This window comes from Castor canadensis, chromosome 17, assembly GCF_047511655.1.
Source record: "Castor canadensis chromosome 17, mCasCan1.hap1v2, whole genome shotgun sequence".
In the NCBI taxonomy this organism is placed as follows: Eukaryota; Metazoa; Chordata; class Mammalia; order Rodentia; family Castoridae; genus Castor; species Castor canadensis.
Window position 1 is genome coordinate 19373935 of NC_133402.1, and position 24495 is coordinate 19398429.

The 24495-nt window shown below is 41.3% G+C and overlaps 1 protein-coding gene and 1 non-coding gene across 4 annotated transcripts in view; both read right to left on the reverse strand.

The window, feature by feature from the left end:
* The window catches only part of Hs3st4 (heparan sulfate-glucosamine 3-sulfotransferase 4), a 387953-nt gene that overhangs the window by 158591 nt on the left and 204867 nt on the right, over positions 1-24495 (reverse strand). The window lies entirely within an intron of this gene.
* LOC141418662 (U6 spliceosomal RNA) lies at positions 21366-21469 on the reverse strand. Its single transcript, XR_012443328.1, has one exon. It is a non-coding gene; the product is annotated as a U6 spliceosomal RNA (small nuclear RNA).

Here is a 24495-nt window from a genome sequence, read left to right on the forward strand (position 1 = left end):
AGAAACTAAGGCTTTGACAGATGGAATAACTTATCCTCAACCCCACGGCAGGTGAGAGTCAGACAGAAAATAATGCTAAAAAGCTATTCATAATATATTGCATACTTGACTTAAGTCTTTTTTGTCTGAGCCAGGCACTGTGTAGAATGGCTGGTATGTTATACAATTTAAACTTCACCATATCAAAGTCATATTTGAGATGCCATCTTTCCCCAATCAGAATGGCTACCATTATGAAAACAACAAATGCTGATGAGGATGTGGGGGAAAGGAACCCTCATACACTGTTGAAGGGAATGTAATCTAGTGCAACCACAATGGAAATCAGTATGGAGGCTCCTCTAAAAACTAAAGATGGAACTGACATATGGTCCTGCTATAACACTCCTGAGTCTGTATCTGAAGGAATTAAAATCAGCACAGACTATAGCTATCTGCATACACATATTCATTATGGCGGTATTCATACTAGGCAAATTATGGAATTAGCCTAGGTGCCCATCAATGGATGGGTGGATAAAGAAAATGTACAGTATATAAACAATGGAGTATTTTTCAGTCATAAAGAAGAATGAAATCATGTTGTTGGTAGGAAAATGGATGCAACTGGAGACCATCAGGTGAAGTCAAATAAGACAGACTCTGAAAAACAAATAATACATTTCATCTTACATGTGCAAACTAGATTTTTTTGAAAAGAGATGGCAATAGTAAGGAGTGTAGTTGGGAAGAGGAAGGGGATAAGTGGAGTGGAGAGGGGAACAAGAGAAGGAAATGGAGAGGTAAATATGATCAAAGTATATGAAAATGTCATATTTAAACTTTTATTTTATACAACTACTATGCACTAATAAAAATATAAAAAATATTTAAACCTTTTATTTTATACAACTACTATGCACTAATAAAAATATAAAAAATAACCTTCCCAGACCCTTGGGGTAAGCACAGCTATAATTTTCACTTTATAAATGAAGAAACTAAGGTTTAGAAATGTTAAGAAGCTAGTGGAGAATGTCACCAGGGTTTAAGGATCATCTTTTAGTTTTTCAGTACTAGGTTTGAACCCAGGGCTCACACTTGCTTAAGCAAGTGCTCTACCACTTAAGCCATGTCCCTATCCCTTTTTGCTTTAGTTTGTTTTTCAGATAGGAATTTTGTATTTCTGCCTGGGTGGATCTCAGACCACAATCCTCCTACCTCTGCCTCTCCAGGAGCTGAGTTCATAGCCATGCACCACCATGTTTTGTTTGGCTTTTTCTGAGACAGGGTCTTGTTAACTTTTTTTCTGGGCTGACCTTGAACTGCTATCCTTCTACCTCTACTTCTTGAACTATGATTCTCCTATCTCCACCTTCTGGATGGCTGGAATTATAATTGTGCACCACCCTGCCCAGCCCCTTAAGAGAGCAACTTGTCAATCAGATGCTTGAATCCTCTGTATGGAATTGTCCAGCTATGGCCATGCAGACACCTAAAAATGACAACATGAAAGAATGCACAGCTAACTAAAAAGTCACTACTTTAGGGCTCTTGGTGGTGAGCACCCATGGTAAGGGCCATTTCGTACACTGAATTGCCAAAAGAAGAGTTTGCCTTAGGACAGAGCTCAGAAATCTTTCTCTGTGGAGGGTCAGTTAGGCAGCTCACGACTGTAACCCAAAGGCAGTCACAGACAGAGCTGCACGAATGCCTCTCCATTAAGTTCTATCTGTAGCCATGGAAGTCTGAGCTTGATGATTTTCATATATCACCAAACAGCACACTTCTTTTGATTTTTTTCCAAAAAAGAATTACATTAAGAAATGTAAGCGCATTCTTAGTTCGTGGGCTACATAATATCAGGTGGCAGGTCAAACTTAACTCTTGGGTCACAGTTTGCCAACCCTGGTCTAGGATCTAGAAAAGTATATGGACAAACAAATGCTTACAAGCCCTGGTTTTCATTCCTATCTGCAGAAATGCTCATGGATATGGCAGTGCATTGTTTTGTATTTTTTTAAATAGAGACTAGCAAAAGGTCGGAGAATTGGAGTACAATTTTGGTCTGCCCATCCCAACCCATAGGGCTGCATTACTGATGTCTGGAACCAAAACACTAGAATGGAAAATAGGACTCAGATAATAAGGGGCCATACACCTTGCTAAGGAGGTTGAATTTTCTTCAAATTGCCATTTAGGTGCATAGCACCACGTGAGATTTCCTGTGATTGTATGCAAATATTTTGTCACACTGTATCTTTATCGTGACACAATTAGGAATGTGGTATTCTCTCTATTTCATTGGTAAACCAAGTCAAACGCAGATAGATTAAATGATTGCCCCAAGTCACCTAGCTTGTGGAAGGAACTCAGACCCAAGTCTGCCCAATTCTAGTTTCAGTGCACTGTGGATGCATTCTGCATTGGAATGAATACAGACACCAAACCGCAGGCAACTTCTCCTGCAAAAATGGACAGGGGTTCCAACATAGTCTGCTGCATATTCAATTCTTTCTACCTGATGCAGGAACACCTACTGCTGACTGCAGCCTGTGATGTAAATCTTTCCACCTTCCTTTTCTACTGAATGATGCTGGGAAGTTATGACCTAGTGTCAGGTGGGGGTCAATGTTTACAGAGGAGGGACTAATGAGAAGAGCCAGGGAAATGACACTGGATACAAGCCATGCTTCCAACAAAAACAGCTGGGAGTCTGCCCACTGCCCAGGACAGGAGTTCCCAGTGGGGTGTGGGTAGTGGAGTTGACCCACAGGCTGTGTTTCTGTTAATAATAGGAACAGGCGTCAAAGCTAGCATTGTGGAGCATTGGACTTGGTCAAGAGCCATCACATATTCAATCTTGCTTAATCCTCCTGACAACTCAAGGAGGTGGGTCTCAATGCATTTATGTTGCAGGTGAAGGAACCAAAACTCAGCTGATCAATGCAACAAGCTATAGAAGTCTGTGGGACTTCAAAGACTACTGGGCTCAGGAACACAACCCTGTGGTGTCAGACCTGACTTGGAGCCTCCTTTAGTGGGCATGGTTCAACAGTCATCAACCCTGATGTTTGAATGATTCCACAATCTATGGGTACTCTAACTGGATGTGAGTGAATCATTTTCCCTCCAGCCCACCATCCTCACTAAAGCCAAAGCTGTCTTTCTCCAAGGAGATGAGGATTGGGGTCTGTGAATAGATGTCACAGGCTGGTAGGGCACAGGTAATTTGTGGTGTTGTAAAGCAGCATTCCTAATCTGAACTGCACTTCAGAAGGACATGCACAGGGAAACATGAGACTCGCTGCAGATGTTGAAAGAGACCCTGAAGACAAGATCCTCTCATTGACCAAGCTTAAGCCAGTCTTCTTCTCAGCTCCTTTTCCTGACTAGCCTGAACTTGGGCTCTATCCTTGCTCTATTCAGCTGAGTTTTAGAAGAATTCTGTTAGTCAGTTTAGCAAAAATCGCTATCTTATCACCTGTCTGGAGAATTCTGTTGTATCAGCATAGGCAAAAATTCCCCTTTATCCAAGATGCGTCTTCATAGTAATTTCCCATCGTCTGGTCCCTCTCCCAGCCCCGAGCCATAAATTTCCATTTATCATTGTAGTGTTCACAATGGAGCCCAGTTCTACAGAGTTCTAACTCTGTTTCCTCTTGACACACGGAAACCCTAAAAAGAAGGTACTCATGGAGAAGACTCATTTATTTACTCAAAAACAATTACCGCTACGATACCCACTCTGAAAAGCGGTGTAGCTCTGTAGTTCTGAGACCTAGGAATCAATGACACCATCAGATGTAGAGTCTTTGGACTGACGGTCAATTCAGTATAGCACTGTCATCCTCACTCCCCAGCTTTTGTTAACTGGCAAAGTATTAAGTGGTTTTTTTGCTTCCATTTTCTCATCTATTTCATCTATGAAATAGACCTCCTAGCAGCGCTGCTGCATAAGGATAAAGGGATCGAGTCAGACAGTAAGCATAAGTACTCAGCATAGGTTTGGCACAGTGCAAGTGCCCAACGGCCATTGGCAGTGGTGGTAATAGTGTAGTCATTGGCATCCCATGTGAGAGAAGAGCCCAGGGGATGGTGCCAAGTAGCATTTAAGTCAAAGAAGTTTTATGAAGTGCTTAGTGTTTCACACAATCCCTAAACTAAAGAATCTATACAAGTAATTAGAACAAGGAGTACAGATGGATCAATGTTGTGAATGCAGCAACTAGAGAAATTATTTCTTGCTTGGGGGATCAAAAATGAGGTGCTACTGGGGATCAAGCCACGACTAGAATTTATACAGAAAGGGAGTTCTGGAGGACATTTCAAGAGGTGAGCACAGCACACACAGGGAGGATTCACTCGCACTCTGTCACAAAGCGAATACCAGCCAGCCTCATCTGCAAACCTAAAATCCAAAATCCAAAATGTTCTGAGAACCAAAAATACTGCACAACTGATTTTTGTGACATGTGAGCCGGTTTGATGTAAATGCACTTGTAAATTTTATTGTTCCACTCTGTGTGAATGATCATGTTTCGTGGCAGAATATTCAAGAGTTCAGTAATGGGCTACTGTCCCAGACCCTGCAGGGACATTATGTGTTATATGATGTATGTGCAACATTACCTTTCTAAAATAGAAGTAATGCCAAATTTCAATGTCTGATTTTGAATCAGATATGATTCAAAACTTTATAATACTTAAGATTTATCAAACAGTGATTATGTTCTACGTATTTCCCCAAGCACTTAACTAAATTAATCCTCCTGATTAATCAGTAAGTGGATACTGGCATTTTCTTTTTTGCACAGACAAGGTACCTGAGGTACAAGGAGGTAATTTATCCAGACTCACAGAGCTGGGAAGGTCAAAGCCAGGATTCAAAGCTATAAAGCCTTCCCTCCAAAGCCTTCACTATTAAACACTGCCCTTGACCACCTGTGCATGCTATCTTTCAGTACAGCACGTCTTGATTGTATTAATTAGTCACAATTCTTTTCCCTTCCCCACTCTTCCCATACCATCCCCATTCAAAGAACTATACTTCCCACTGCACTGACACTGTACTAGCTTTGCCCAATGAAACATTAACAGAGAAGACATGGGCAGACACTACAAATGTGCTGTTGTGGTTTGGATGGTCATGTAGACTGTTGTGACTTTTCAAGATAAAAGCATGAGCTGGTAGCTGCATGGATCTGAGAGCGAGAGACCAGGAAACCAAACTTGAACCCTATCTGAAGCCTCAGCCAGCTCACAGATTCATAAAGGGGGACTATAGATGGCTGATGCTCTTCTCTACTGGCATTATCACAACAACAGCTGATGGGCACATTGATTCAACAGAGTGGCTGAGCATGGGGTGGACAATGAGCACTTTCTGAGATAAGGATCCAATGCTGACAACGACAGTGTTAGGATGTGTCTTACAAACAGTGTTAGATTTTTAATTTCATTCTGATACCAATGGAGAATCTCCAAATATCTTTAAGTAGAACCATTGAATGATATGACTTCTGTTTTCTACACTGGAATCACCAGCCATCTCTTCAAAATCTAAATTGAATCACTATATCCTAACACCACCACACATATCACCTGCCAAAGGCTTCCCATTGCTCTTAGATTAAAACCTCAAATTCATAACATTATCCAAAGTCTTTCTGTCTGGACCCTGCTTGGTTACCCAACCACACTGTGAGCCCTGCATCTCCTTAGGTTGTGTTCCAAGCCACACTGTTCATTGGTCAATTTCTTCGTGCCACAGGACATTTGTACATGCTTTTCTCTTTTTTCTTTGCTTTCTTTTTTTATTTTTTGCAGTACTGAGGTTTGAACTCATGGCCTCGCACTTGCTAGGCAGGCACTCTACCACTTGAGTCAAGCCTCCAGCCTTTGCACATGATTTTCTTGCTTCTAGAAATGCTCTTTCAGCTGGCAGAGTGGCTCAAGCTATGAGAGTGCCTGCCTAGCAAGCATGAGGTGAGGCCCTGAGTTCAAACCCCAGTGCTGCCCCCAGAAAAGATAGAAATGTTCTTTCACTATTTTCTTATTTACCTCTCGATCCAAATGTAACTTCCTTCTAGAAGCCTTTCCTGACCTCTTTGGTAAGCCAATTGTCCCTATTATATATGCTCTTAGGTCCATGTAGTTCTCTTTCACTTTACTTATTACAGTTGCAATTTCACATTTGTGAATAAAATTTGCTCCATGTACATCTCTACCACTAAATGTGTACTTCTTCAAAGCACCCTCTTATCTATGCACATCCAACATTAGCACAGTCCTGGTGCATTGTGGAGCCCTGATAAAATTTGTTGAATGAAAGGAGGCTATAGGATGATAGCTTCAGTAGCAGTGAGGTCAATGGATAATTTTTAGCTGTGTAAAACACACAAGAACACAGCTAATCCTTTTTCCTTACATCAGCCCTTTCAACACCCGCTTGAATTCTCTGAGATTTTGCCAAGAAAGATCTCTCATGAAACAACAGTGTGGTGGGAATGCATTATCAATCTGTTATTACCAACCGGGAAATGTGACCTTACCACAGTGCAATATGGTCAAGCCACACAACAGGTGTTCATCCCATGTCCCTCAACAACCACACTGCAATTTTGCAATCCAAAAGACTCCTGCAATTGGAAGAGGATGAAACATCTGGATATTGCAAACTCTCTCGACAGGTTGTCTATACCATCACCTTCAAAATCGATGCACAAGAAATGAGACTTTCTTGAACTGCAGAAAGTTGCTGGCGGCAGAACACACTGCTTAATCCTCTTCACAGTATTAAGTAAGGGCTGTCCAATTTCCTTTGGGAATGACTGGGAATTGGGATCAGGCAATAAGAGACCATGAGTAGGACAGAATGATGACTTCCCTTTGAATGTGTCTGTGCTAAGGAACAAGGACATCTGCCATTCACAAAATATTTGTGAAATGAGTGAATGAATTCAGTAAGTAACGAGTCCCCTGGAATTGTGTTGGTCAGAAGACAGAAGCTGGCATCAGAACTTAGGTAAGATGATGGAGAGCTGAGCATGGGGAAACACAGAGAAACTGAGTGCAGAAAAAAAGGGCTGTAGGGAAGTAAAATACTGGGAACAAGGACCTGGTGTTATACTCATCCCAGAATCAACTGCAGCTTTATCACAGTGAGAATAAATTTTGCAGAATAGGAAAACCGAGTTGGTAATATCAAAACATGGCAGGAGGAAAAACTGGCTTGCTTTGAAGCACTTCAGCATTATCTTGGAAAAGTTAAGACATATTTACTAGGATGAGGTAATTATTCTTCTAGAAATACAACAAAAGAAACACTCACTCAATTATGAGAGAAGGCATAAAATGAGTTGTTTACTGTAGTATGCTCATCGTGGCAAAAAGCTGGGAACCAACCCTGCTCTGATGTAGCTATCTATGGGATGCAGTTATCTCTGGGACGCTGTATAGCAGTGAAGAAAACATTAACATGTAGAGATTCCAAAGATTTTGTTTAGAGTATTAAAAATCACAGTGTTCAGTGACACAGCTAGTATATTACAATTTTCTTAAATATCCACAAGCAAAATGACATTACCATGCATTCGCACTTCCTACTGCCATATACTTGAGCATAATGACTCAGTGTGTTACACTCCCAGTTGTGAGCTGTAGTCACACTCGGAGGTGGAATGGGGAGCAATGCATGTGGAGGTCAGCAGGGATGTCACGGTCATACTTATTTGTGAAATTGAAAGGATTTTATTTTAAAAATCAAGTTATTTAAGTACAAAGGGAACCCAGGACTCAGCTGAGTGAAATTGCACTTGAAATTTCTGCCCTTGAAACAGAACTAGAGTTGCTCAGCGCGAGACCTAGGTCTCCTGATGCCTCGATGTTACTTTTTTATCAGTGGCTGCTCGACCTGTGGGCATCTTTTGCTTTGTGCTACCTCCAGGAATTGTAGAACTTCTAACAGCTGTGGAAAGGGACAGTGTTTCATTGCAGATCAGCAAGTAGGGATGGGAAGGAAAGCAATAAAGAGCAGGAAAATTTGCCACATCTCTTAAAGTTTTCCCAAGAGTCCTTGCTGACACTGGGCTTGTCCAAAGACTATATAAATCAACTGAAAAGAACTTATAGTTAAATATCTGAATGTACAAAATATACAGAAGCTCTGCTGTAGGAAAATGCCAAGCAGATAAGGATAAACAAACCACCAAGCAAAAATGACCACAGGTCTGACCCAGCCTAATAATTCTAAAATCTGTCCAAGTCATGAGGATTATATAAAACAGCTCATGAATGCCCTTGGAAAATTGTAAAATGGTATACAAATGTTGCTGATTACTATGATGGTGCTGTAGTCAGTTTTACATCAAAATTTGACAACAGAGCTAAAAACAAACCCCTTGATGGATTTTGGTATTCTGTTCAGCCATTTGCCCTGACTGTGGGCACTTTGCAAGAATGATTTTGCTTTTATCAGGAACCAACCTCAATTTTTTGTTTTGTTTTATGTGTTTGCTTAAGTAGTGTAGTATATCCAAATTTAAAAGTCTGGGAAATGGAGCAGAAATAAAGTCACTCACATTTTCAATAGCCCCTCTGTGTCACACAGTATTTGCTGTCTGAATGACAAAATGAATGAAGGAATGAAACCACTTCAATCACTTTGCTGTCCTTCATATGTTTGTTGATGCCTCTTTTCAGCATGTGTATATATGAGTGCTGTGAAGCTCTGCACTTTCATAACCTGCCGTTCCACCGATACCACAAGCTATGTCTCGTGACTCCACAGCGTTCAGAACTAGGTCGTCTTTCCTGGATTTGGTGCATTGTAATATATTCAATCCATCCTTCCTGTTGGAATAACTTTCATATCCTCTTCATGCTTTTCCATAGGGCATCTTGATCTGGAAAATTCCATGTGCCTGATGTTTAACAATATCCCACAACTTATAATATGTTTGATGGCTGGTGGTTGGCAGGGGCTCCATTTTACAGATTTTATTATTAGTGTTATCGTTATGGTCGCTGTTGCCATTTTGCTTTAACATAGAGAACTGTTTTCTGAACTGCTTAGTTTATTTACTTAATTTTTAAGATAAGGAGATGAATTGTTATCTAGGTTCTACAGACTTTATTTTAAAAATAAGACAGGGTAGTGGTCACTCATTATAATAAGTTTTGATATAAATTAAAGTCCCCAAGTTAAAAAAAACTATAAATTTTTTCCAAAAGTAAGTAAAGTAGGGGTGGAAGTGTGGATCAGTGGGAAAACACTTGCCTAGCATTCATGAGACCCTGGGTTCCACCCCAGAAACACATGTACGTGCACACAAACACACACACACACAAATGTAAGTCATACTGGGGCAAGGAAACCTCTACTTCAGTCCTCCTTCAGAAGGGCATAGAATTGCAGAAGACTCATCTGAACTTACAGGTGACCCTTCTCTCTGAGATGTCAAAAAGGAGATAAATGCTATCAGGCATGTGATCGTAACCCTGTGAGTCAAATTACTCGACATCCAGATTGTTCAACACCTCACATTGCCCAGTGCACCATGGACACTCTATCATCTCTTGTTTCTCCTCCACCAGTCTCCAGTTTGGGGCTACAACACTCCCATACTACTTTTGTCTCGCTGCCCAACAACCCTAGAACCAAGTACGATGCAGGCAGAGTCTTTTCATCCCCCGAATTCCTTCACTCCTAAATTCAGTAGGCTAATGCTTACTTATGGACCAATTATTCATCTGTTGATTGACTTAATAAATATTAATTGAGCACCTATCAATGTGTCACTCATAGTTATAACTCTGAAGATAAAAGAGAGAGAAAAACATCAAAGATCTTGTCCTCACAGAATTCATTCTAGTTCTGGGAGATCAATATTTAAAGAAGTGAACAAATAATCATGCAAATTTGGGTTTCCTATGAAGAAAACCAAATAGGGTCTTGGGTTGAGAGGACCCTCATGTTTTGGTTTGTATGGTCTGGGAAGGCCTTTCTGAGAAGTTAATACCTGGGGTGAGATTTACATGAGAAAAAGCCAGACAAGTGAAAATGGAAGGTAAGAGTATCCCAGCAGAAGAACTGCAAGACCCAAGGTCCCAGGGCAGAGGCGCACTAGGTGTGTTTAAGAATCAGAAAGAAAACCATTGGTTGGCTTTTCTGGTTGAAGTTCAGACAGCAACAAAGAGGGTGGCAGGAGATGAAGAAGGAAATATGGCCAGAAAGTTCATCCCTTGGGCAGTGAAGAATTGGTAAGGAGTTTAGTGCTCATCCCAAGGCCATGCTTTCTGCCTCAATAGCACTTTCATCCACCTTGTCAACCTATTTCATGCACTAGTATCCCAGAGAAACTGGCTAAATCTCTAATCACATGGTTTGTGCATGTTCTTATAAATATTCTCTAAGAACTTAGTTCTGTTCTCCATCCTCCTGGTCAAAGCTTTCAGACTGGCCATAAAGAAGACTTCTACCAGCTCACAGCACAGCATTCCAATTCAGTCTACAATCCCTGCTCACACTGCATTATCTGGATAAGGTTCCACGTTGCTTTGCCATTTAGACTTGACATATTGGGCATGTTAGAACCTAGTAAGCATAGGCTAAGTCCATATCCTGTACCTTCTATGCAGGATTCCACTTGGTCCTGATGACTCCTCTTCCCCTTTGGCCCTGGGCCTAATCCCCCATGCCTGATCCTAATTATGCTCTTGTTAGGGCTTAACCATACATCATAGGGGCCCCAAACAGCACTGTTAAGCTTAATCATCTGACTAAATCACTAGACTTAGCTCCAAATACCTTTTGGCAGTTTCAAAACAAAATCAAATCTGGAGATTTGTCACAATTGAGGACATTTAAAAATTATGTTCCCAGAATAGCTGGGAATTTGCCATGTAATTGCAGTAAATCTATGACCTCCTTCAGGGTCTTGTTGGAAGAAGGATTGTGTTGATGTGAATGTATCAACACTAACATATTTGTTAATAATGAGCCTCATTGCTTACCCATCACCCAGGGTATTTGTGGTCATAACTCTTGCAGACACCTTTGGGGCTGGATTCTTATCTAATAAATTAGACACCAGACCGGGAACCCTGGGAAAGCATAGCTGGCCAGCTTTGCTTTAAATATTTGCATTTTGGGCAACAGCTCCCTTCATGGCATAATTTCTAGGGCTTTCATCATTCCAGTTACCCTATCTTTGTCACTGGTCTTCAATAAGTATTTTAAAAATGGTACGTACCAAGGACAGACTTCTCACCTCCCACTGTGAGAGGCAAATATGGTTAGCTTCTCTCTACAGAAGGCAAGTCCATGGTCCCCAGATAAGATCCAGTTCCCAAATGTGACTGTTTTAAATCATACAATGTTTACTACTTAAAAAAATACCGCTGTCAACATTTAAAAATTGAAAGAGTATCCACAAAATCAAGAGCTGATTTTTTTAAACAAAATTGCCATATTACATCCACTTTCTTCATAATATTGCAATCAACCTTGTGAGCATCTATTCTTTGTGTAAGAGTATGAGTTTCCTGGTCAATGTGTGTCTGAGCTCTGCATATGAGCATCCCATGCCAAGCAATTAGCAGTGGTAAACACATCTGGTTTGGAGTCAGAAGGTTCCACTTTCTGCATTCAGCCCTCACTGGTCATTACTGATTATTTGCTAGGTGGGAGACACTGCACCAGACACAAAGGATCCAGTTATGAGCAAGACAGAGATGCTGCCCCTTTATAACTCCTGGTCTTGGGAAGTGGAGCAAGGGCACAAGCAGTTTCCTGCATTATTTACTAATTGCAAAAGTGAAAAGCACTTCCAAGACAATTATGTGAGACCATGAAAACAAATAATAGAAAAATCTACCTTGTCCTTGAGATCAGGGACACCTTCTCTGATACTTTGACATTCAAGCTGAGCCTACAGATCAAGGGAAAGTGCATGGAAAACAGAGGAAGGAGCTTTCAAGGCCAAGGAACTAACAGATGCACAGGCCTTGAGGCAAGAAGGAGGTTGGCACATCTCAGGAATTGAAAGATGACCTTTTTCTTTATTTTTTTTTAATTCTGTAGATAACACCTTGGAAGGATTTTATTACTGCTGCTTCCCTAAGAACAGGTTCCAGTTCTCTACCACAAGGGCAATCTTTCCAATACACTCAGCGTTGTTGAGCCAGAGATTGTTTGAGCTTCTGATTATGTTTTTACACATAAATGTGCAAATCCCTGGAGAAGATGCGCACTTCCTTATTTTCCCCCTAAAAAGACAATGAAATATATGTAACTCATAAACCTCCAACCTCAAGGGCCTGTGACTAGAAAATGAGATTATACTCTTCTTTCATACGCAAATCACTGCAGCCCTGGGCCTTCCAACTGTCTCTCAGCTCTTTCCAAGACTCTCCCTGGACCTCCTTTGTGTCCAGAATTCTGTTCATAGTTTCCATTAGCTCTGAGATTCTTGTCTGGCTGGATCCAGCTGTCCTCAATAGTGACTACCACTAATGTTACACCTGGCTTTGGAAAAAGGATACTGCTTTTGAGTAAGTCCTGGTGGGCTTCAACACTGGCTAGAGGAGTCTAAACTCCTGAGCTAGAAAACTGCATTGCTGACTGCCCCAGAAAGTCCTGGCTGGATCCCTCCATGCTGACCCATTCTGCTCCTGCTTCCTTGTGGCCAAAAAGACATTTGCTCCCACCAAGGCATCTCACTACCTAACCATGAGCTAACTGCTAATTATGTCCATCCCTGTTTCTATACAGTAACCTCCCCCCATCTGCAGCACATACATTCCAAGAAGTTCCACAGATGTCTAAACCCACGGTTAGCACCAAACTCTATACAGTATACACTAGGCTTTTGGCTATAAATTGATACCTATGATAAAGTTTAATTTAGAAATTAGGAACAGTAAGAGATTAACAATGCCTAATAATAAAATAGAGCAATCATAACAGCATACTGAGATAAAGGTTATTTAAAGTTTATGAATTATTATTTCTGGAATTTTCCATTTAGTATTTTCAGACTGTGGTTGGCTGTGGGTTATTAAAACTGTGTAAAAACTATGTGAAACTGCAGGAAGAGGGTACATATGTAATTGCAAAAGACATACACTTAGCAGCTTCTCTGTGATGGGAAGACAGGAGGAGTGAGGGTAGAAGTGTTCTATAGATTCTGGAACTATCCACAGCAACCTTCAACAACAGAGTAGAGCTTTCGCCTAGTTAAAAGCTATGATCAGCATCTCAGCGCTGACCAGACAATGTGGGACAAGGTAGGCCAGGGGGTTCTCAAGGTCCATGGTGTTGCAGTCTCTATCTCCCCCAAGCCACAGAGGTTCATGAGTATACAGAACATTCTGTACACCTGGGTTTCCCCATGTTCTTCCTCTGCCTAAAACACTCTATAGTTGTTATGACCACTATGCATAAATAATTTCAGATAGGGTTCCCTTTATTTAGAAAAAGGAAAACAATTCAACTCAAAGCAATCTAAGAAAAGAAAAACTGAGTTGACAGTTTTGGGTAAATCAATAGTGTATGGGCAATGTTTTAAGCAGCACTTGGTCCATGATCAACAGATAAAAGCACGGCAGAATTTCTCTTCTTCATTTCTTGTCTCTCTTTCTTTGATACTGATTTCAGTCCTCCCTCTGTGAATTCGCCACCCAGTTAAAGTAGTTCCTATACCTGTTTCTCTTGTTGGTCACCAGCTGAAAAGGTAGTCTATTTACCAATGATCAGTCCCAAAAAGATATCGCCTTGTCCCAAATGAGTACTACTTGGATGACTATGGAAGTCTGTCATGCTTTCTATTCTGGGGTCCTGATACTGCTTAACTTCATCCAAAGCACAAGACTTGAGAGAGGTGCAAAAACTGGGTGGGAAAAAGTATGACTATCTACTAATCCATTTTTTACCTAAAAACTCCTAATCTTCCTTCAAAACCTCTATTTTGCCTGCTGTTTGAAATTACATAATGCTAGAAGTTATGCATATTCATTAGTCAGTATTTCTCTGCAGAAACCCCTCCTATGGAATTTATCCCATTGCACTATAAGTAGAGAGTTTCTAGGATTCATCAAGGGCCAGGAGCCAGGCTTACCCATCTCTTCATTCCCTGTATGGAAGGTGTTTCCTGACACAGAGAAAATGCTATGTAAAAGCTGATAAATAGATGACCACCTACATATTTTAGGCCTCAGCTTTTTATTATATCTACTAACTGCTGGTTATATTTATCTTGTGGTCAAACAAACCTCCACGATCATATTTTATCTCTTTTAACATAAACACATTCCAAGCTGGTGGACCTAAACACAAAACTTTGCTAGTAAATTTCAATTTGCTGGTGTTTTGCTAACTCCCCAAATTGATCAGATAGTTTTTAGTCCTGATCTCACTAAGCCCCTCACTAACCATCACACTAACCCTGAGTGACCTGCATTTCTGAGTAGGAGGCCTTCCAGGTCCTCATCCAACCACAGATTAAAATGCTTAGTAGGACAGTATTGAACACAAAGTCCCAGGGGTCATTAATGGAAGTCTCTTTTCAGATATACAAAGAGCTATCTGTCTCAACTGGAAATCTACAAATCATCATCACCATCAACTAATTAGATCTCTATCTTACAACAGGACCATCATGGAGATTATCCCTCACTTAACCAGCAAAAGATATTCTGGTCTCCCAATGTACTTGGTGGGTCTCATAGATTTTTTTCCTTAACTTAGGTGGATGTTTTTGTGCAGGGACTTTTACATGAAAGTCTCAAATGCTGATTTTTTAAAAAACACTAAATACTTCATAAACATATAAACATTACAGAAGCTTTATAATTGCCAAAACTTGAAAGCCAACCAAATGTCCTTCTATAGGTGAATGGATATATATATATATATATATATATATATATATATATATATATATATATATATATATATATATATATATATATATTATGTATAACCAGACAATGGAATACTTACTAAAAAGAAGTAAACTATAAAGCTGTAAAAACACTCAGAGGAACCTTCAATGTATATTACTAAGCAAAGGAGGCCACTCGGTAAAGGTTGTCTGCTATACTTATCCAATTATGTGACATACTGCAAAAGTCAAAACTGAAGAGAAGGTGAAAAGAACAGTGGTTGCCAGAGGATGGGAGGGGGAGAGAAAGAAGGATGAACAGACAGAGCACAGATTTTTAGGGCAGTGGAACTCTTGTGTTTGATACTAGGATGAATACCGGAATGCACACCACCAGGAGGAGATTCTAGTATCTATGGGCTGGGATGATAATGATGGACCAACTATAACAATACCAGCTACATTATTAGCACAGGGGAAAGTTATGCATGTGTGGATTCAGGGAATACAGGGGAAGTCTATGAATCTCCCACTTAATTTTGCTGTGAACCTGAAAAAAATCCCTAGTCCCCAGAAACACTGGATCCATGTTTTTAAATTAAAGCAATTAACTGAGGCTCAACATGGAGGGAAACTGCCTTTGAGTTTGCAATAATCCACCTCCACCCCCATTCTCCTACTGAATTTACTCTCATCAGAATCACAAACCCTGCTTTTTACATTCCTCTGATATGCTGACTCTATCATCAAGGACTTGGGGAGTCACCAAGTCCAGACTCCCATGTATGCACCTCCACTGAGGTGCTGGAGGAAAGCAAACAACTCATCCTGGACACCCCAGCATTGTGGAGCCCACAAGGCTACACTGACTCAATCTTTGCCAATAGAACTGATCATCAAGGTTCTTTCTCAGAGAGTTAGACATTCTTTGTCCATTAGACCTGATTCCATCCTCTGGAAACATACTGTACAATGATGACCACTTCTCTCTCATGCTGCCACATCTGGATTTTGAAGGCTGTCTGCATCCTATCTACCTCCAGGTTAACAATGTCTTTCTTTCCACAATTAAACAACCTCTATTCCATCAACCATTTCTCATGGATTTCCAGACCCTACATAATAGCCTGGTTGTCCGCATTTAACCTATGAATGCTTGGCAGTATTCAGAGGACAGAAGGGTCAAACAGAGAAAAGACAACTAGAAACAAGTCAAAAACATGAAACCAATCTCCCAGGAATTACCCAAGAACCTCAAGGTCAAAGGGCATCTCAGAAATCACCTGACCCTTTAGAAGAGAGATGTGAAGATATTTATGGGCCCTGAGAAAACCAATTGTGATTTACCTCCTAGAGGTAGACAGAGGATTCATGCAGATAAATTTGCTAAGAGCCCTGTGACAACCACAAGAATTCACAGAGCAAAGTCAGCCTTCACCACAGCATCTAAATTTTTCTTTCTGCTCCAAGAAACAGTGGAAATACAGATTATTCAACTGTGCTAAAGCTCACTTCAAATGTAACTGAAAGTGGAAAGCCAGTGCAAGATGCCTCTGTTTGAGATGATGTTTCATCTGGGAACCAATTATCACCAGGAAGAGTATTTGAGAATTAGGGAAACTAACCTTTTCTAATCTGCTGTCTAACAGAAATCTCTTTGCAGCCAATCAATAATGACCATGGTGAAGAGGTATAGGAGAAGCACTGTCTTTGCCTCCACATCAGTAATTAAAGCCAGTTTAATGAGAATGCCCAAAAGCCAGGTGTCTGAGTGTGGCAGAGGTAGACAGCAACAGTGAAAGAAGCAGCTTTCCAGGTACTGAAGCAAAGACAACGAGTTATAGCAGTTGGATGTAAGTCACCCCAATCCTCTCCAGCAAAATGTAGGACGGGGAACCAAGGAAGCAGGCATCTGAATTCACAGAATGGAAGCTGCGATTACCTGTAATAGCTGTCAGCCTAGGGGAGGAACTGGAAAAGATCTGTGGTGTTTGAGATCTGCCCCTCCTCCCGTTTTTGGGCAAAACTCCTATATCTCATGCTGGGAAGACTCTGGGTTTAGACACCAGACTGACTGAGTTGAAAGGCCAGTTCTGTCCCTGTTCCACTTTGAATAAGTCCTTCTGCCTTCTGAAACCACCGTGGTTTCTGACTTTAAATTGGGATAACAGGAAGCAGCTCTTAAGGATTTAGTGAAGTGTACTTGAGATGTGCAATTAAAGTACTAAGCACGGTGTCCACTCCTAGCTCACATAGACTTAGTGAGTATCATTAGCTGCTAGTATCTCTCAGAGTCCCAGATATTCCCTCCAGGTAATATTATTCCACACAGGTGCGGAGCAGGAAGGACTCAACTATACTTGGCAAGAAGCAGTTGGCAGCTGGGCACTGTGGCTCATACCTGTAATACCAGCTACTTGGGAGGTGAAGGTAGAAGGTAGAAGGATATCAGCCAGCCCAGTTTCCCCCAAAACACAAATAATGAGATTCTATCTCAAAAAACAAGCCAAGCATGCTGGTGCATGCCTGTGATCCCAGCTACAGAGGAGGCAGGCGGCCATAGGTAGGAGGGTAGTGATCTGAGGCTGACCTGGGATAAAGAAAAAAAAAAACAAGTATGAGAAACTATCTGAAAGAAAAACTAAAGCAAAAGTGTTTGGGCATGTGGTTCAAGGGGTAGAGCATCTACCTCGCAAGCATGAAGACCTGAGTTCAATCCGCCAGTACTGTCAAAAAAAAAAAAGCAGGTGTCCAAAATGCTATCGCTATTCTGCCTCTGGGCTAAAAAATGCAGGCAGGACATGGGCAAAGAATTTAAAAGTAGGAGAGTGCTTTGCAGAGCCGAAAGTACAATCTGTGGAGGTGAAGGTGGAGAGTGGAGCGAGCACAGAGATGAACTTTCAACACGGGGTTCTGCTCCTTTGCTTTGGAAAACATCTGCCACCCTAGTCCCTTGGATGGAAGTGTTTCCCCACCATCCACCCTTTGCAAGCAGTAAGGCGGCCTCTGCTGTGTTCCTTCTCAGAGCTGGAAAGTCTGGGATGCAGAGCAACTGCAGCCCAGGTGGAGGGGGCATATGGCTTGATATGCTTACCACATAAATTACCTTTTGGTGCTGATCTAAACAAAAGGATTTAAAATAATTCTGCATTTTAATGACACCCTGTGTCCCAGCACCGTTTCCCACCAAGCAGAATCAATCTGCATGTGCCTGTGTCAAAGCATCCTGGTCAGCTGCCCTGTGATTTCAGCTCAGCTATTTCTTGTCTCCATCCTACATAATGAAGTCCATCACATTTTATTGCCAAATGGTCCTGGTAATGCCTCTGTAACTGCCCATCGAAGGTGCTTCTGCTTTCGGGCATAAAGAACAAATCTGAATTTCACCAGGATAAACTTGTGGCCGGGCCAATACATTGAATGGTTATCGCTTGTGCCTGCACTTTATCTATTGTTAGGCCTTGTTCTTGAACGGAAATAAAAATACATTACCTGAATGCACAGAAGCCAGGAGCCTGGAGGAGGCAGGGGAGCATTTGTTAACTTTCTCTGGAAGGGAGGGGAGCAAATAGAGCAAGGCCCTCATTGCTGGTAGAAAAGAAAGGCAACAGGATTGGGGGACAACAAAAACAGGAAAAAATCACCTCTGCTAGCACCAACCTGCGGTTGTCAAGGGTCTTCGTTTCAGGGGTGACACTCGGTCCTGACGAGTTTCCAGTGATTCACCCCATTTTTATGTAAGAGATGCAAAGGAACTTCTTCACTTTCATCTCACTCTGGGTCTTAGCTGGAAACTGTTTCTAGTTCTCTTAATCAAGGTAAAGGCATAGCCCTCTGCCATTTTGAAACTAGATGGGCTTGTGACTCATTCTGGCCCATGAGTATAAGCTAAAAGGAAGGATGTCACTCTCAATGGAAGCTTTAAAAGCCAAAGCACAATTCATGACTTTCTCTCACTGTGAAGAGACCAATATTCCAGACTGTGACTGCCTCAACAGCCTGGTCCTGGAGTGAGAAGATATGTAGTAAGCACTAGCCCAGCCATGATGGGACAGAGCAAGAGTGAGAAAAACATACTCTGCTGTCACACACCACTGAGATCTGGGGACTAATTGTTACTGTGGCAGAACCCAGCCCATCCTAACTCTCCAGCTCCAATGTTGGAGCTCTTCATTCCTCTGGGCAAAGCCAGAACTTGATAAGGCTCAGGCCTCCTAAATCCAAGACTACAATTTTTATTTGACTCTCTTTCCTCCATTGTATTCTTTGACTTTTTTTAATCCTTAATTTTGTAGAACAAGAAATTCAGTCCTGGAGAAGTCACATTCCTTGTCTGTAGGCATAAGGACAATACATAGTCTCAGGACAGCTTCTTCCCTTCATTTTTTAAGTATTATTTTTTAATTGACACATAGTAATTGTACATATTTATGGGACTCAGTGTGAGACTTTGATACATATACATTGAAGAATGACCAACTCAGACTAATTAGCACATCTGTCACCTGAAATATAAATCATTTCTTTGTACTGGGAATATTTAACACCTTCACTTTTAGCTATTGTGACATGTACAGTGCATTATTATATTAGCCATAGTCACTCTACTATGGAATAGAACATCAGGACTTATTCCTCTTATCTAACTGAAACTTGGTACTCATTGACCAACTTCTCCCCTGTATCCATCCACCACCCCCACTCCACCCTCTGGCAACCACCATTCTCTCTACTTCTATGAGTTCCACTTACTTCAATTCCAGGTATTAGTGAGTCCATATGGTGTCTGTCTCTTTGTGCCTGACTTATTTTACTGACAATCACATTCTTCAGATTCATGTATCTTGTCTCAAACTCCTATTAGCTTCTACTCCTTTTACTTCCTGCTCCTGACTTCATGGGAAATCATTTCTTACTGGCAAGATAGATTTTAGGGTCAGCCTGCCTGAATTTTCATGTCTGATCTTTCCTACTGTATCAGCAAGGGTCTAATCTTTCTGAACCTCAACATCTTTATATAAAATGGGGGTAATAATTTAATAGTAGCCACCTCAAGGAATCATTGGGACACACCTAAAAGTGTTCAATACAATTTGAGGTAGATAAAGACTCCTTACCATGACTCCTCCTCCTCCACCACTCAACAGTGCGCCATTATGCACAAAACATGTCAGCCTCTGTGGGCATTGTTATTGCTCTGTGTTCACCAGCCTTGATGGCTGAGGTGCCAGCCAATCTTTCCCTAAACCAATAAATGCAGAAAGGGACACTGTGTGCACTAAGTACCGTGGGCAGCATGGGGAACTGGCTTTCAGTGTTAGGCTTAGTCAATCCTCTACCCCACTGCCCATTCAACCTCTCAGACTGTAATCACTTGTCTTAACTCTGTTATCATTGTTTCCTGATCTCTAAGAACTTTCACTTGTCTTTCCTTCTACTTTGATTATTGAATGCATGGCATGTGCCAGGCACTGTGCTGGGTGGTAGGGATAGAAAAGTATACTCAAGGAACTAAAAATCTTCAAGGTATAATAATGGCTAGACCCAATACAATTCACTAAGTGATTAAAACACACAGAATCCTTAAGGATTCACAGTATAGTGAAGGTGGTAAGCCTTGAAGATGTCAATTCTAAAACCTGCTGCTCAGTTCCAACAACAGAGGATATACAGTGTGTTGTGGAATATACTGTTTCATTCTACAAATATTTATTGAGCATCTACTCTGGGTCTGACATTTGATTGATACTGGAGGTATAGTAGTGGAAAGATCAGTTACTATTCACTCACACATGGAGTTTAGAATCTACTGTTTGTACCAGTATCCATTCTGCCTGTGTAACTTCCCCTTACTCCCATGCTTAGACCTGGAAGTCTCCATTCTACAAATTCAATGATGGATTTATAATCAAGGCATGGCCATGGGAGTTTGGTCACAAGGATTGGTACAGGAGTGGACATTTGAGCCAAATAGTCCATTGAGAATCAGTGCTTGGACATTTGTCCTCTCATTTTGTTGGGATTCCTGTATGGTTGGGATGTAAACCTGAAGTGGTCAATATATCTTCATCAATACTTAAGGAAGATCAGCAAAGAAGAAAAAAGAAGCAAGAGATGAAGAAAGAAGGATTTCTGTTGACCTTCTCTGTCATACTCATACTAAACAGCACTGGATATAGCCATACCTGAAGGCTTTATTACAACCTAACAAAGGTTTTTAGTTTAATGGAGCACTCATTAGCTTAAGCCAGTTCAAATGGGTTTCTTTCACTTCACTGAAATTTTGGGGAGAGAAAACAGCATTTCCCAAACCAAGAGGTAGCAGATCTCCCACTGGACTTGGGAACTGAATTTTACTTCAATGTTTCTGTAGCAAAAGTATCAAGAGAGTCATGGCTGGAAAATAGACAGGGTTGACCCAGAGAGGTCTGTGAAAAGTGAACGTTCCCTTCAGGCCTCATCCAGAAACACTGACATTCTCTCCTATTTACTTACTTTTATTTATTTTTGGAATGATTCACAAACTTGAATGTCATCCTTGCACAGGGGCCATGCTAATCTCTCTATCATTCCAATTTTAATATATGTACTTCCAAAGTGAGCACAGAAACACAAGACATTCTCTGGATTGGATCACTGCCACATGGCTTTGCAAATATGAGCAAACAGACATGTCCTTGCTTTCTCCTTCCAGGACAAACTGAAGCTGTTTCTTTTTTCTCTTTCTTTGGTGTCAACCCTCTTAGGTGATTAGCTTTACCAGGATTTTGAGACTTTAGTACTGAAAATTGAGCTTCCAAAGTCCTCCATTGAGTCAGAGCCCAAGTTGTCTGAGACACCTGTCCTCAAAGTAGCCAGTCATTTCACAAGAGCCTTCTTTTTGAACACAACCAACTGTCCTGACTTTGGACTTCACATGAGGCATGGGGTCCAAGAAGGGGAGCATAACAGTGACATGTTGTGGTATGAGGTCAGAAAGCTGGAAACGTGGAAGATGAATCATCCTGGCTCTTTCAATATGCCTTTGAAGATGTTCTCTCCTCCTTTATCTTAAAGTTAGCATGCTGAGACACGGTACAAAATATACCACCATTCCCCCAACATGGCATCAGCTTTACACTTGACCTTCTTGGGTACCTTCAGGGTGGCAGGTAGAAAAGGCTTGAACTGGATCAAATCTCCTAACTCAGGAATGTTCATTCATGTCCAAGATAGGCCATGAGGAAGGTTGCCCCAATAGCCATGTGGAAAAGACAAAGGGGAAAAATGTATGGCCCTGATACACTGGACCAAGAAACTCTCCAAAAATGGGTCCAAGGGTAATTATTATGCCTAAGGTATTTTGGCAATATCTTAATATATTTGGAGATATTAAGTCTGTAAGACACTGTCTTGAAGAAAAACTGCAGTAACCCACGTGATTCTCCTGGGGGTGGTGCAGAGTTGGGAGATATGATTGTTGTGCTTAAAAATCTCACATTTAAAATTCTGCATCCATCTTTATGAGGAGCAACTGAAACTAACCCCAAGAGAAGGAACACAGAACCTTGAAGGACAGACCACCCAAATGAGGACAATTACCTAGAATGGTGAGGCCACACCCTGGAGCAGGAGTAAGCATCTCGTGGGAACCAGGTTGCTCCTCTCAAGTGATGACAGCAATGACTTCTCCAAAACTCCTTCCTTCTCAGTACCTGGACTGAGATAAGGAGCAGACTACACTTCTTTCCAGGACTGTTTATAAATACTTCTCCCACCGTTCTGACTTCTTTAAACCTCAGAGCTCTTGTCTATGCCCCAGTGATGGGCTAGAATGCATACCCATCCCACATGATGCTCTGCCCTCCACCACTACTCTGTGTGAGATGGTGTTGGGCTGAGTGATCAGATAGCCCTGGCTGCCTCCACCTCCATCCTCCTGTCTCAGCCTCCTGAGTGCTGGGACTACAGATGGTTCCAAAATGTTTCTTAACCTGTCTCATGTTAAAAAATAAATAAATAAACAAAAATAAAAAATAAAATTCTGCATCCACATTTAATAGAGGCTATTTTTGTTTGTTTGTCTGATTTCCTCTTTTGTTTTGTGCTGGACTTTTTTTATATTGGGGGGTGGGAAGTAATAGGGTTGAAACTTGCTAAGCAAGCGCTCTACTTCTTGAGCCACAGCCCAGCCTATTTTGCCTTGATTACTTTTGAGATAGGGTCAAGTGTTTTTGCCCAGACTGGCCTTGAACTATAATCCTCCCAATCTCTACCTCCCTGGAAGCTGGAATAACAGACATGGATCAAAGACTGTGAGTGGCACAGTACAGGGTGTGAAACAGGGCTGTCCACAACTTGTTGGGAAAGAAGGTACTGTCGAGACATACTTGGCTCTAAGAAGTTGAAGAGCTGTGCCATGAATACCAGTGGGGGAAAAAGAGCTACCTACTCACAAAGTGTGCAGTTGTACCAATGTCCACGAGCTGAGACAAAGCTGTGACAGACTCTGAAGCCCCATATGGAGAGCAGGGCATGGCAGTGAAGACTTCGTGGGCTCTCAAAGACAGAGCAATGAGAAGGCAACTTGGCACTTATTCCACGATCCCACAGGATGGAGACTGAAGACCCTAAGCAGTGTTGTAAAATCAAGGTCTATGGATTGAATTTAACCTGAAAATATAATCTACTTGTTTTGAACTGATTAAGCAGAATGAAGGCTTTCTCTTTTCTGTTCACAGTTACAGCCTCACCACCTGTTAAAGGATCTGGCATACAGGAGGTGCTCAATAACTACTAACTGAACTGATGAGTGTAACAAGTAAAAGTTGGAGGATTTTCAATAAATGTCTAGGGTTTGGTCTTTTAAAAAATTAAAGAAAAAAATAAGGAAACAGTGAGCTGGGGTCAAGTAGTAGTTGCCTCCTCAAGACAGGAGTGTTTTTGATTTTTAAAATTTTACCATAATCTTTACCACTCTCTGTTGTGTCACACTGGGTCTACTCCATTTCTGTCCATCAGGTGCCAGCACGTAGGCATGTACATCTTATGACCTTGACCTCTACTCTTCCAGGTGAAGTTGACCCTAGTCCCTGAGGAGGGCACATCCAGGAGAGTTGGAGGTGTTACTTATATTGCTGTTCCTGAAGCATCCCATCATTTCTGAGGCAGAGACTAGAGAAAGTTACAATGTCACAAACCTATCTTAGATCATGCAGTTCCTTTGCTTCTAAAATTCCCAAAATGTTAACGTGAGTCCTTCAGCATTCAAAATAATCCAGTTCAGTTTTTCTAGTAAGCTCTTAGACAACCTTTCCCCCAAAATGCCTTACAAATGCTTAGTTTGTTATTATTACTACATATTGCATCGGGCCATTGCCCGTAAGAAATCAATGGGGAAGTAAGCAAGCAGATGATTTAACTGATCAGGAAAATCAAACGGCTTCATGCTAAATTAGTTAAAGACCTTAAAGTATTCTGCATAGCCCTACCTGTTCTGAGGGATCTGAAGGTGAATGAAAAGAGGGATGCTTACTGACCAGAACAAAACTGGTATCCAAAGGGTGCAGACTTATTGCAATCACAGGGAAACCCTAAGCCTGGCTCTTGTGGACACCCTGCAAGCAGACAGAAGTTGCTGAAGGTTTGTAGT